This window comes from Simochromis diagramma, unplaced genomic scaffold (assembly GCF_900408965.1).
Source record: "Simochromis diagramma unplaced genomic scaffold, fSimDia1.1 OVJJ01000603.1, whole genome shotgun sequence".
NCBI classification, from domain to species: Eukaryota; Metazoa; Chordata; class Actinopteri; order Cichliformes; family Cichlidae; genus Simochromis; species Simochromis diagramma.
This window is the reverse complement of record NW_024387414.1, coordinates 1,979,219-1,989,895: the sequence shown is the minus strand read 5'-3', so window position 1 is coordinate 1,989,895 and position 10,677 is coordinate 1,979,219. Positions and strand designations below refer to the sequence as shown.

The 10,677-nt window shown below is 44.3% G+C and overlaps 1 long non-coding RNA gene across 3 annotated transcripts; it reads right to left on the bottom strand.

The window, feature by feature from the left end:
- Positions 1–3,754: 3,754 nt before the first annotated feature.
- On the bottom strand, positions 3,755–6,934 carry LOC120720971. Of its 3 annotated transcripts, XR_005693097.1 has the most exons (4): positions 6,367–6,934; positions 6,147–6,268; positions 5,403–5,562; positions 3,778–3,845 (listed from the first exon to the last, which is right to left on the bottom strand). It is a non-coding gene; the product is annotated as an uncharacterized LOC120720971 (long non-coding RNA). The 3 variants fall into 3 exon arrangements; XR_005693098.1 differs by lacking the exon at positions 5,403–5,562 and having other exon boundaries at positions 3,755–3,845; positions 6,367–6,931; XR_005693096.1 differs by having other exon boundaries at positions 5,403–6,268.
- Between the last annotated feature and the right edge of the window lie 3,743 nt (positions 6,935–10,677).

Genomic DNA, 10,677 nt, shown 5'->3' with positions numbered 1-10,677 from the left:
CTGCCCAAGGTTTCTTCCTTTTCAAAGGGAGTTTTTCCTCCCCACTGTTGCCAGCGCTCCTCACAGGGGCTTATTGTAGGGTCTTTACCTTAATGGCATCATGTCCTCTGTCTGATTTCAGTTAAATGTAGGTAGGTGATTATGTGGGTTTCATGCCAGAGGTGAAAGGCCCTGATTGGTGGAATATCACCAGGAAAGATTCAGCGTGTTCATGGATTCTGTTGTATTCCTCAAAGAGAGCCTGTGTGCGAGTGTGTGTTGGCGTTTTTACACCTCGCAGTGAAAATGAAGCTGTTTTTATTTTATTTTGAAAAGGGACGCTAATTCAATAATAAACATACTATAGCTTGTGCACGTTACCACACTGTCCCATAGCACATACAGGCCACATATATATTTTAAATTCGATTGCTAATAAATACATCAAGGAAAAAAAAGGCTGACGTTTTGTCGTACGGTCTCATCCACGCCTGTTTGTTTCACTCATATTTCAGCTGCCCGTCTGCCCAGTAACCGTTTTGGGGTTTCATATCTTTTTTTGAGCCATTTCTGGCAATATTAGCAATTTTGATTTTGATTATTATGACACACACATGCTGTGTACTGTGTCACTTCACACCACCCTGATTCTAACAGCAAAGACAAAAACTGTATTTCTCAAAATAGCAGGTGATAGTCTGTGTGCTGATTTCCATCATATCCAACAAAATCTGCAAAGATTGTGACTTTTGGTGATTTATAACTTTCCCTGATGATTATGCTGTTAGACAGACAGTGCGCCTCTTATGGCTGTGATAGGAAAGCTTCCCCTCATGTGCACTGGGTTAAACTCAGTCCTGCAAAACCAGTGAAAATGTTAGAAAACAGGAGGAACAACGCTGTGTCCACATAAAGACGGACATGCGGTCACCCTGTCGTGGCTGATGAATGTCTGAGTTGGACTTTAAAATTTGATCAATGAATGTTTTTATTTGGGTGAAGAAGAATCGGTTGTATGGAGTGTAAGAAGCAGCAGGGATGTAAATTAAAAACAAGAGGATACATTATTACGTGCAGTGCGTACTCTCTGCTTGAGCAGGTAGGTGTGGCAGATTTGTGTGCAGGCCTGTGGTCATGATAATGTGTTTATGGTTGTTATTAGTGTTGTGAACCACTTGTCTTGACCACTAGGGGGGGCTGTAACACTGGCTGCCGCCCTGTTATGAAACCTTTGTGTTCCTCTTTGTCTGACTGCAGCACTGCTGCAATGAAGACAGACAGGGGTGGGGACCCTCTCCCACTCTCACTGCTCTGTGTCTTCTGTGTGTGTGTGTGTGTGTGTGTGTGTGTGTGTGTGTGTGTGTGTGTGTGTGTGTGTGTGTTTTGTCTTACTGCAGCAGTCCTGTGCTGTAGACTTCTCTGGGGCGGGGTCTCTCTTCCTCTCTGTTTTCTCTCACTTCACTTCTGTTATTATCATGACGTTTATTGACTTGATGGGAAACTGCATGTGTTGCAGGACATGGACTCCTCTAAACACACACACACACACATGCACACACACACACACTGCGGTGCATAGATGTAAAATCATGAATGAAAGACGGACGTGCTCAGAGGCTCTGAAATGCATTTGCAGGATCATCTGAGTCCAACTCTGAGCAGCGTTCTTATTATTTATGTCATGTCTGGCTCGTCCGATTGCTCTCTGGCAGCGAGATTAAACAGATATCTGATGCTGATCATGAATGAGAGACACACACAGACTCACAGTCACAGGAATGAAGCACACACCCCAGAGAGGAGGAACAAAGCCAGACAGGTGGGGTTTAAACATGCAGGACTTGAGTCCTTATCAGAAATGCCGGCAAAGCTGAGTACGGCAGCATTTCCTCCCCCGGCGGCGTTTATTCAGATCATCCTGACGGCGCTCTCCTCCGTCTTCGCTCTGACCTCCTTAAACCTCCTGCTCTTCTTGGCTGTACCATGCATGTATCTGCGATGTACAGTGCAGCACTGACTACACAGAGCCATCCACACGCTGAAGCAGAGAGCTGACGGAGGAAGAGGTGGAGGAAGACGGAACAGTGTAGGTAAACACTGCAGCACCCCAGGGCCCGCTCTGTCAGGGCGGGTTAGAGAGCAGATCTATTAGCAGGAGCTGATTCGACAGCTCTGCTAATTGCTGCTCATTATCTTCCTACATTCGCTACAGTAACTTCAGTGGTGCAGAGACTGGATCCTTTAGCCCACATAGGATGGGGGGAACGGGTAAAGGTGCCCGTGGGAGCGCCTGGAATGAGAGGGAGAAGGTGATAGTCTGGTTATTGACTGCCAGCTAACCCCACCAGAAATACTGCCTGTCTGGTTGTTGATGGTTGGCTAACATGATTAGCTAAAAGGGAGCTTGCGAAACTAAATCCTCCCAACAACAAAGGAAAATCAGGGTGCAGAAAAGGTGGGAACGATATTTTATTTTTGCATTTTCATCCTTCTGTTTGTTACCACTTCTTTGCACAGCCTCCTTCTCCAGCTCTTCCATGGTACACCAGTGTCCTGGCTCTGCTTGAAGGGAATCGTGCATAACAATAATAATAATGATAATAACAATAATAATGATAATGATAATAATAATAACAATAATAATAATGATAATAATAATAATAATAGTAATTTCTGGTCCCGATAAGTTGCTCCAAAATGAGATGAAAGCTCTTGGATTCAGTTCAGAAGACTGGAGATTATTTAAAGCTGAACTCTTTTCTCTGATATCCATCAGTGAGACACGGTTGGACTACTTTGGTCAAACCACTTCCTACATTTCCTCCGTTTGCTGAGGCGAAGCTTAGCAGACAGTTAGCAGCAGCAGCCACCTCCAGTCAAAGAGGCCACGCCCCTAACAATGCTTATTTAATTTAGACCTATACAATTACAATTTAATACAATTTAAACAGGTGAGTTATAAAAACATTTTCCCCTGCACAGTTTGTATTATGGTGAAACTATCTAGAGACCAAACAGTTTGTGTATCAGGCCGTAAACATGTTTACTTCAGCTGTAAAGCTTCAACATGGGAGCCTGTGGGGGGCTGACTCACTGCTGCCTCTGCTGGGCATCAGAGGAACTGCAGCTTGTAACTCTTTAGCTTGAGCTGTTTTAAATTTAAATACACAAACTCTTCTTACAAACAACTTTTCAGCATCGAGCCCACAGGAAGCTCTGTAAATATGGCGTCTGTGCTCCACGAGCACGTTCTCTGTCACAAAGTCAAAGTGACAAAGACGTAGATTAGCAGGTAGAAAAACACCAACAAACAGGAGGTGACTCAAAGCAGAATCCGATCAACGCGCTCGACTCTGTAACGTGCTGGTAGGGCGGGCCTCCTCCCGAGCTTCAGCTGTCCGGCTTGTTTGTCGTAGCTGACGTGAATTTGCTTAATTGGAAACTAGAAGCCTGTTGAAGATGTAAAAGGCGCAATAACAGCTGGACGTCTTAATTACTCAGCATTGATTAAACATCAGCATCACAGAGTCTGTCTCTGTCGCTCTCACTGGATGAACAGCAGGCAGAACAAAGCACTTCATCTGAGTGGATTTCATTATTCAAAAGTTATTGACATTTCATTAATTGGAAACTGGTCATTAAACAGCTGAGTTACTCGATCAACTCATTAAGGTAAACTTTCAGCAGCAGGTAATTCATTTTAAATATAAGGAGTAGTTTGGTGAACTGACATTTACTCAATCTGATAAACAAAGCGAACACAAAATAAACCACCCAGCAGTAAATTACATTTTCAAACTCTGTTTAATGTGATGGAGGTACTTGTAGTGCAACACAGTCGTCTGCAGTTGGTACGTGTGTACTGACTGTAAAAGAAAAAAGGACTTTACTTATCCCAGAAGATCAATAAAAATATTAATAACACGCTAAAAAAAAGTAAAAGAACTTCATCAAATTAAAAATGTGACAATTTATCTGACAAAAAGCATAAAAAAGATGTAAATGTTTGAATATAACACAATAAACATCAAAAATAATTTAATAAAGAAAAATAAAAACTGAATCAAAAGTAGTTTTAACCTCCTAAGACCCGAACTCTTCCACGGCAGCATTTTTGATTTCTCTTTGATATTTGGGCTGATTGGGACCCAATGAATGTAAAAACAAAGAATGACCAGATTTTTTTTTTTTTACCTGATTTTTGTTTCTTAGAAAAAAAATGAGAGCCACATATGAGGATATTTGTTTAAAATTTCGATAGAATGTAGAGCAAAATTGAGTATTTTGGTCTAAATAACCCAAAATGTGATGTCCACATATGTGGAGGTTAAATGCTGGCAGATTCTCTGAAGCTCCTGTGTTCAGCCACACCACTGAACAGGCGAAGTCAGTCACATTATGTCATCACGGTGCTGCCTGCCGGGCAGCGAGAGAACAGTCGGTACTTGAAGCTGAGGCTCTGACTGGTCCAAACATCTGCAGTACAGCCAGATGTGGGGGGGTCCTACTGGCACGTGGCGTTTGCAGTGACCAAAAGAGCTTCTGGGTCAACCAGTGACCCGGCGACATGGACACGACCGACTCCACTTATCTGATCCTGTGGGTGGACTCACGTAGAGCAAACCTGCAGGCTCACGGTCACACAGAGCATCGGTGTTTGCTGTGTTTGCAGCTGCACGCTGCTCAGAGAGCCCATGCTAGCCCCCGTCTACCTCGGAAAACTAGCCGCCTAGCCAAGGCTCTACACAAGGCTCTGACCAATCGAAGAAGGCGACGTGGTCGGATGAAACTTGTTTCCTATATTTTTTACGGACAGGTCTTTCTGCGTTGTTTTCCTGGGGTAGAAACAGCAGCACGATGCACTAGAGGAAGAAGATGAGCCAAGGGGGGGTTTGGTAAGCTTCATTCCTTTTAAGACCTCCCTCTCTATGACAGCGTGTCAAACACGCTTCACGCAGTCACTTCTGCACGTCTGGCACATATTTCCTGATCATTGCAACACTTTCTTTAACAGATATTGTTTCTTAAACCTTTGCAACAATCTCAGTGTCATAAATTATGTGATTTACTTCAAAGCCGTGTGATGAAACCACACGCGGTCAGCCGATTCTGCTCCCTGCTGGATCGAGCTCATCACTGCAGCTTAGACTGAAATCTTTGACCTGTCTACACGTCGACTACAGAATGGACTATTCATGGGCCCGTCCGCCTCAGGCTAGCTTTATGTAAGCGTGTCCTCCCCACACCATCCACAGTAACACAAACCAGTCTTTGTGCTCTGCATCCTGTAGTCCTGACACAGCAAATTAAAACCTGAACACACACACACACACACACACTGAAACAGCAACATGGGCTGGATGTTGGCAAATTATCAGGAACGGCACCCTGTCTTTAACTTTGAAAGCAGATCCCGGTCTGACCTGCATTCCAGCCGCAGTCAGAACAGTGAACTCATGCAGGGGCTGCGGTGGGAGTGGAGGGGTCTGGGCTTGATCTAAGACACAGGAACCGCAAGCCGGGAGAGCCAGCACGGCAGGGTTTGGCACCGGCTAACTAGGTGGCCTCCTGGGGCATCACTCGCTTGAAAAGGGAGAAGAAAGATTTTGTCATTGCTCTGGATATCCTGTGAAGTTAAAGTGGTGTCCACAGAGCCTAATTCACCCACAGTTTCACGTAACCACCCTGTGATTACTCAGTGTGCACTTTTGCTTTGACAAATATTACAGCTTCATCGTCTCTTGCTGGTTAGTAGAGCGCCTGCTCAGGTCACTCTGCGTTTGTTTGGCCTGAAGTTTGAGCACAGAGAACCATTAACACCGACATCTGTGGATGAACACAAACTACGATGGCAGCGTCATTTTGAGTGACATCTTCCTGAGCTGCTGTTAAATGACAGCAAACATGCATTTACCTGTAGAAGCCCACCTCTAAGAGTCAGAATAAAATATCTGATTTCTATCTAGGAAACGAGCATTATCCATGAATGTGGTATTAATTGAATCACACTGAGTTTTCCCACAGGTGTGGGCCTGCTGATGTAAAGCATTTTCACTGCGGTGTCATAAAACCAAGCCAAGTGTCGTTCTCGGTCATTTAACCATCGCCGAAGCCCAGACAGGCGTCTGTGTGTGTGCCGGGTCTCTCTGTGCTCCACTTCCTGTTACCTGACTCGTCGTGGTTTACCCTCACACCTGAGTCCCTGCTGGTGCGTTCGGATCCTTTGCGTCTGCGTTTAAGTACATGATGTGGGCTGAACCTTTCCTGCTGCTCCTTTATATCTAAATGTCTCCACAGCAGAGGAAAGAAAACGTGTTTGTCACAGAGTTTCAGTAGCTTCATTAACAGTTCATGAACGTTTCTGTAACGTGCAGCAGAAAAACACACCGGATGGTTTCGGTAAGCTGGCTTCAAACGAGACCAGGAACCTGTACTGTGACGCAGGTGAGCAAAATTAAAACATAATTCAAAGCGTTCAGTAAATTTGAATAAGGTCAGTGAGCTCAATCAGCACATTAAAGCTCAGAGAGCGACGCTGTTGTTTTAAAGTCACTGGCAGCCGACGGGGAATAAAATCTGGAGTGAAATTGCTCTTAATAATAAATGTCTCTGTCCTTGTTTTGAAGCCTCAGGTGGAGCTTCTGGGCCGGCTGCTTCCTCCTGCTCCGCCTGTTTGCAAACACCTGTTTGTGCTTACCCAGTTGTCTCGTTAGCTGCTCTGAGCCTGTTCACCTGTTGCTTGTAGAAACCTCCAGTGCTGCTCACCAGCCAAAGGAACGCCTTACCTGCTCATCCGCCCACCTGCTCCACCAATTTTCCAATTTCACAGCGTAAACCTGTGTTTGTGTTTAAACCTCCATGATGACCAGAGTGCGTGTGATGTGTGGAAAAAGTGTCACGGACTACGTTTCACGTTTCTACCAAAACGTCGCTGCGCCCGCCTGTTAGCGCCGCTAACGACCCGCCTGTTGTGTTTTGTTCCTGTGACGATGAAGCAAACGCTGATGATAAACACGTCTTTTCCGCTGCGAGCTCTGCACGAGTAAATAACTTAAAGAACTGAAAGTGAAGTCAAAGCCCTCGTTTACGAGCGCTCAGCTGTCTGCCTGGTCCAGATATTTCATCAAATGCTTGGCAGACCTCTCCAGCAGTATCAGGAGACCACTGCAAGGAAGAACACTCTTGAAACAAATTGCATTAGCTTGCAAACTTGTGATTATTTGACTGCTTTGGTGAGTACTTGTATTAATATGAATTGAAACTCCATTTTTAGACGGGATATTACTCGAGCGACTCGATCTTTGGCCTGTGCTGAGGACGCCCAGGTGTTCTCGTTGCTTATTCACCTTCACCGTGCAGCCAGCGGAGGCGTCCCAGTGGATATGTAAAGAGTGACAGATCGCTTTATTGATGGTCTTCACGTGCTGCTGTCTCGTCTGCTGGTTAATGAGGCTGGCAGAGCCCCCACCTGACAGCGCTGTGCTGCTCTTAGTGCAGCCTTGCTCCTGCAGAGGTGTCGGCCACTGACCCAAAAACAGCTCGAGGCAGGAAACAGAACTCTGCCTTCTTTAGAGGATTAATAAAGAAGATGAAATCAAACTGTCTTCAAGCAGGCTGGAATAATATGCATTTGATTAATGGCCCAGCTGAGCCGCAGGGCTGTGATAAATGCCCTTCCTGTCTGTGTAGTCTCAGATGAAGTCTACCTGACAGCTGGTGGCTGGCAGTGAGGAAACTGGTTCTGACTCACCGAACAGAACGCCGCATTATTCTGCAAAACTCTGCTTTCTCAGCTATAAAACTGCCAGAAGTCCACGTTTCAGCCACTACACACTGCATCACTCACCCTGCACCGATCCGTCATCCTCCCGTTTCGTCTTACCTGACTTGACCCGTGGGAACAAAATCCCGCAGAAGCAGAAGTGGGGATGTCGACCAGATGTTCATTTGACAAACCGAACATGTGGTTTTCATCTGTGATGTTGTTTGAAAATAGTTCTGATCCATCCATCTATCCATTTAGCCTTTTCTATCACTCAGCCACTCGGCCTGCAGTCTAAGCAGAGATGCTCAAACCTCCTCCAGCTCCTCTGGGAGATATGGAGGAACTGGCCAAAAGATAAGATTTCTACAGCATGTCCAAAGATCTAAAGGATAAATCTCAATTTTTATCGTTTCCAAGTAAAAAAAAGGCTGAACATTTCTGTTTTGTGATCCTCTTTTGGTTTCTAAACGGGTTTCTACCCAGAAAAGAGCAAAAACATTGAATCTTGTTGGGAAACACAAAATACAAAAACCCAAAGAACAAATCCTGATAACAAGATGTTCATATAGAGAAAAAGGGAAAAAACCAATGAAGACTGAAATTATATCAGTGGACTGGACTGAACATTTGCAGTATGGAACATGAAGCAGGTGAAGGTCCGCCATCCTTTTTTGTCTTTGACATTCACTGCATTTCACAATGAAGGAAAAGATGCTAATGTGACAGATGGTTCCCACAAAATGGAACCAGTTTTAGAACCAGAACCTTTCTGGAAAAGAAAAAAGAAACAGAAGTAGAGACACTATCTCTACTTTCAAGATCAGGCTTCAAACTTTCCTCTTTGCTAAAGCATATAGTTAGGGCTGGACCAGGTGACCCTGAATCCTCCCTTAGTTATGCTGCAATAGACGTAGGCTGCCGGGGGATTCCCATGATGCACTGGGTGTTTCTTCTTCTTCACTCACTGTGTGTTAACAGACCTCTCTGCATTGAATCATACTTGTTACTAATCTCTGTCTCTCTTCCACAGCATGTCTTTATGTTGTCTTCCTTCTCTCACCCCAACCAATCACAGCAGATGGCCCCGCCCCTCCCTGAGCCTGGTTCTGCTGGAGGTTTCTTCCTGTTAAAAGGGAGTTTTTCCTTCCCACTGTCGCCAAAGTGCTTGCTCATAGGGGGTCATATGATTGTTGGGTTTCTCTCTGTATGTACTGTACCATATGAAGCGCCTTGAGGCGACTGTTGTTTTGATCTGGCGCTGTGTAAATAAAAGTGAATTTAAGATGGAGAAGAAACTGGACTCAAGTGGAACAAGCCGTCGTCCTGGGTCTTTGATCCAAAGGTCCGTGCATTGGGCTCCTGATTTTAATATTTTGGGGTGTGAGTTATTAGCTCTCAGTGTTCTTGATATTCTTGACATTGTTTCGTGCTTTTCTGTCTGTGTTTAGTCTTTATCCTCTCTGGCCTTTTTCAGTTGCTCCCCTGTGTCCTTTTTGTCTTGTTGTCAAGTTTCCATCTCTGTTTGGTTTTATTTTGCTAGTCTTTTATCTCTTGTGCACTTTAGTTTCGTTTCCTTGTCTGATTACTTAGATTCAGTTCACCTGTGTCTCGTTTCCTCTCTCGCTAATTATCTCGTGTGTTTGTGTGTGACCAAACGAGACGGCGTGCTCATGCTGTTCATCTGGTTCCTGAACATAATCTCAGCTGGTTTACAGATCTCTTGGTTTGCTTTCAGCAAAGACAAAAAAAAAAAAAGCAAAGGTCAAAAGACATTTTCTGGACAACTTGGTTCATGTCAGAACGTTTTACAGTTTCTCTGTATTTGAGTTTTTCTGAGATGTCAAACTGGTGAAAACAGAAACGCTTCAGATCAAAACCAAACTGGATCTTTGAGCAAAAGTCCATCTCACTTCGTGCAGGGGTCTCAAACTCGTGGCCCGGGGGCCACCTGCGACCCACATCGCCACTACTTGCGTGAAGAAATATAATGTAATTTGAAGTGACTTTTTTATTAGGGAGGATTTGTTTGTTGTTGACTGCAATGTTGAAATAAGTCCTTTAAAAAGAACAAAATGATTTAAAATGAAACAACATGAGCAAAGAGCACAAACATGCTGAGGGATTGGCTGTGTCAGTCCAGTGAGACAGTCAACACTCATGTCTGCATTTTATTTTGTTAAATACGCAGGAGTGCTGCCACGTGTCTGACCAGTGTGTTTATTCAGTAGTTCAACGAAAGGCTTCAGTTAGTGAAGAGTGAGGAAATAAATCGTGTCCACGTTTCCAGTTTTGTCTTGTTACACAATATTTTACATTTAAAAAGCAAACAAAACATTTATTTGTGGCTGTTTTTTGCTTGTTTGTTTGGTTTGTTTGGTTTTTTTCAACCCAATCAAGTTTGAGATACCTGATTTAAAGGGACCGTCAAAGCCCTCAGGACGGCGCAGGAACCATCTGAGATCATGTTGGGATGTTGATGAGAGAAGTCACTGATTAAGCTTGCTTGGGGTACAGATGATGGAGATAAGAACCAACAGCTAAATGATAAAAGGTCCCTTGTTATGAAGGTTAAACTATCTATAGATCAGGCTGCAGAAAAGTTTATTTGTGCTGTGAAGTTGGACACATCGGTCTGTGGGGACGGGCTCACTGCTGGAGCCTCTGCTGGATGTTAGAAGAACTGCAGGTTTTGGTGCTGGCCTTGTTTTGTCAGTCCTGGGAGTTTCCATCTTGATTAAATCTTAACTACTGTGGTGCAAATAAAGAGGCGCAGCAGTCTCTGTAAAGCACGAGGTGATTGAACCACAGCAGTCTGACAGCAGCACCTAACAGCACATTTGTGGCTTGAGTAACATTTTGTCAGGTATTGTGAAACTTTGATGCTATGAGTCATTTCATCCCGATGAAAGCTTAATTACGTCTTAATACACAGA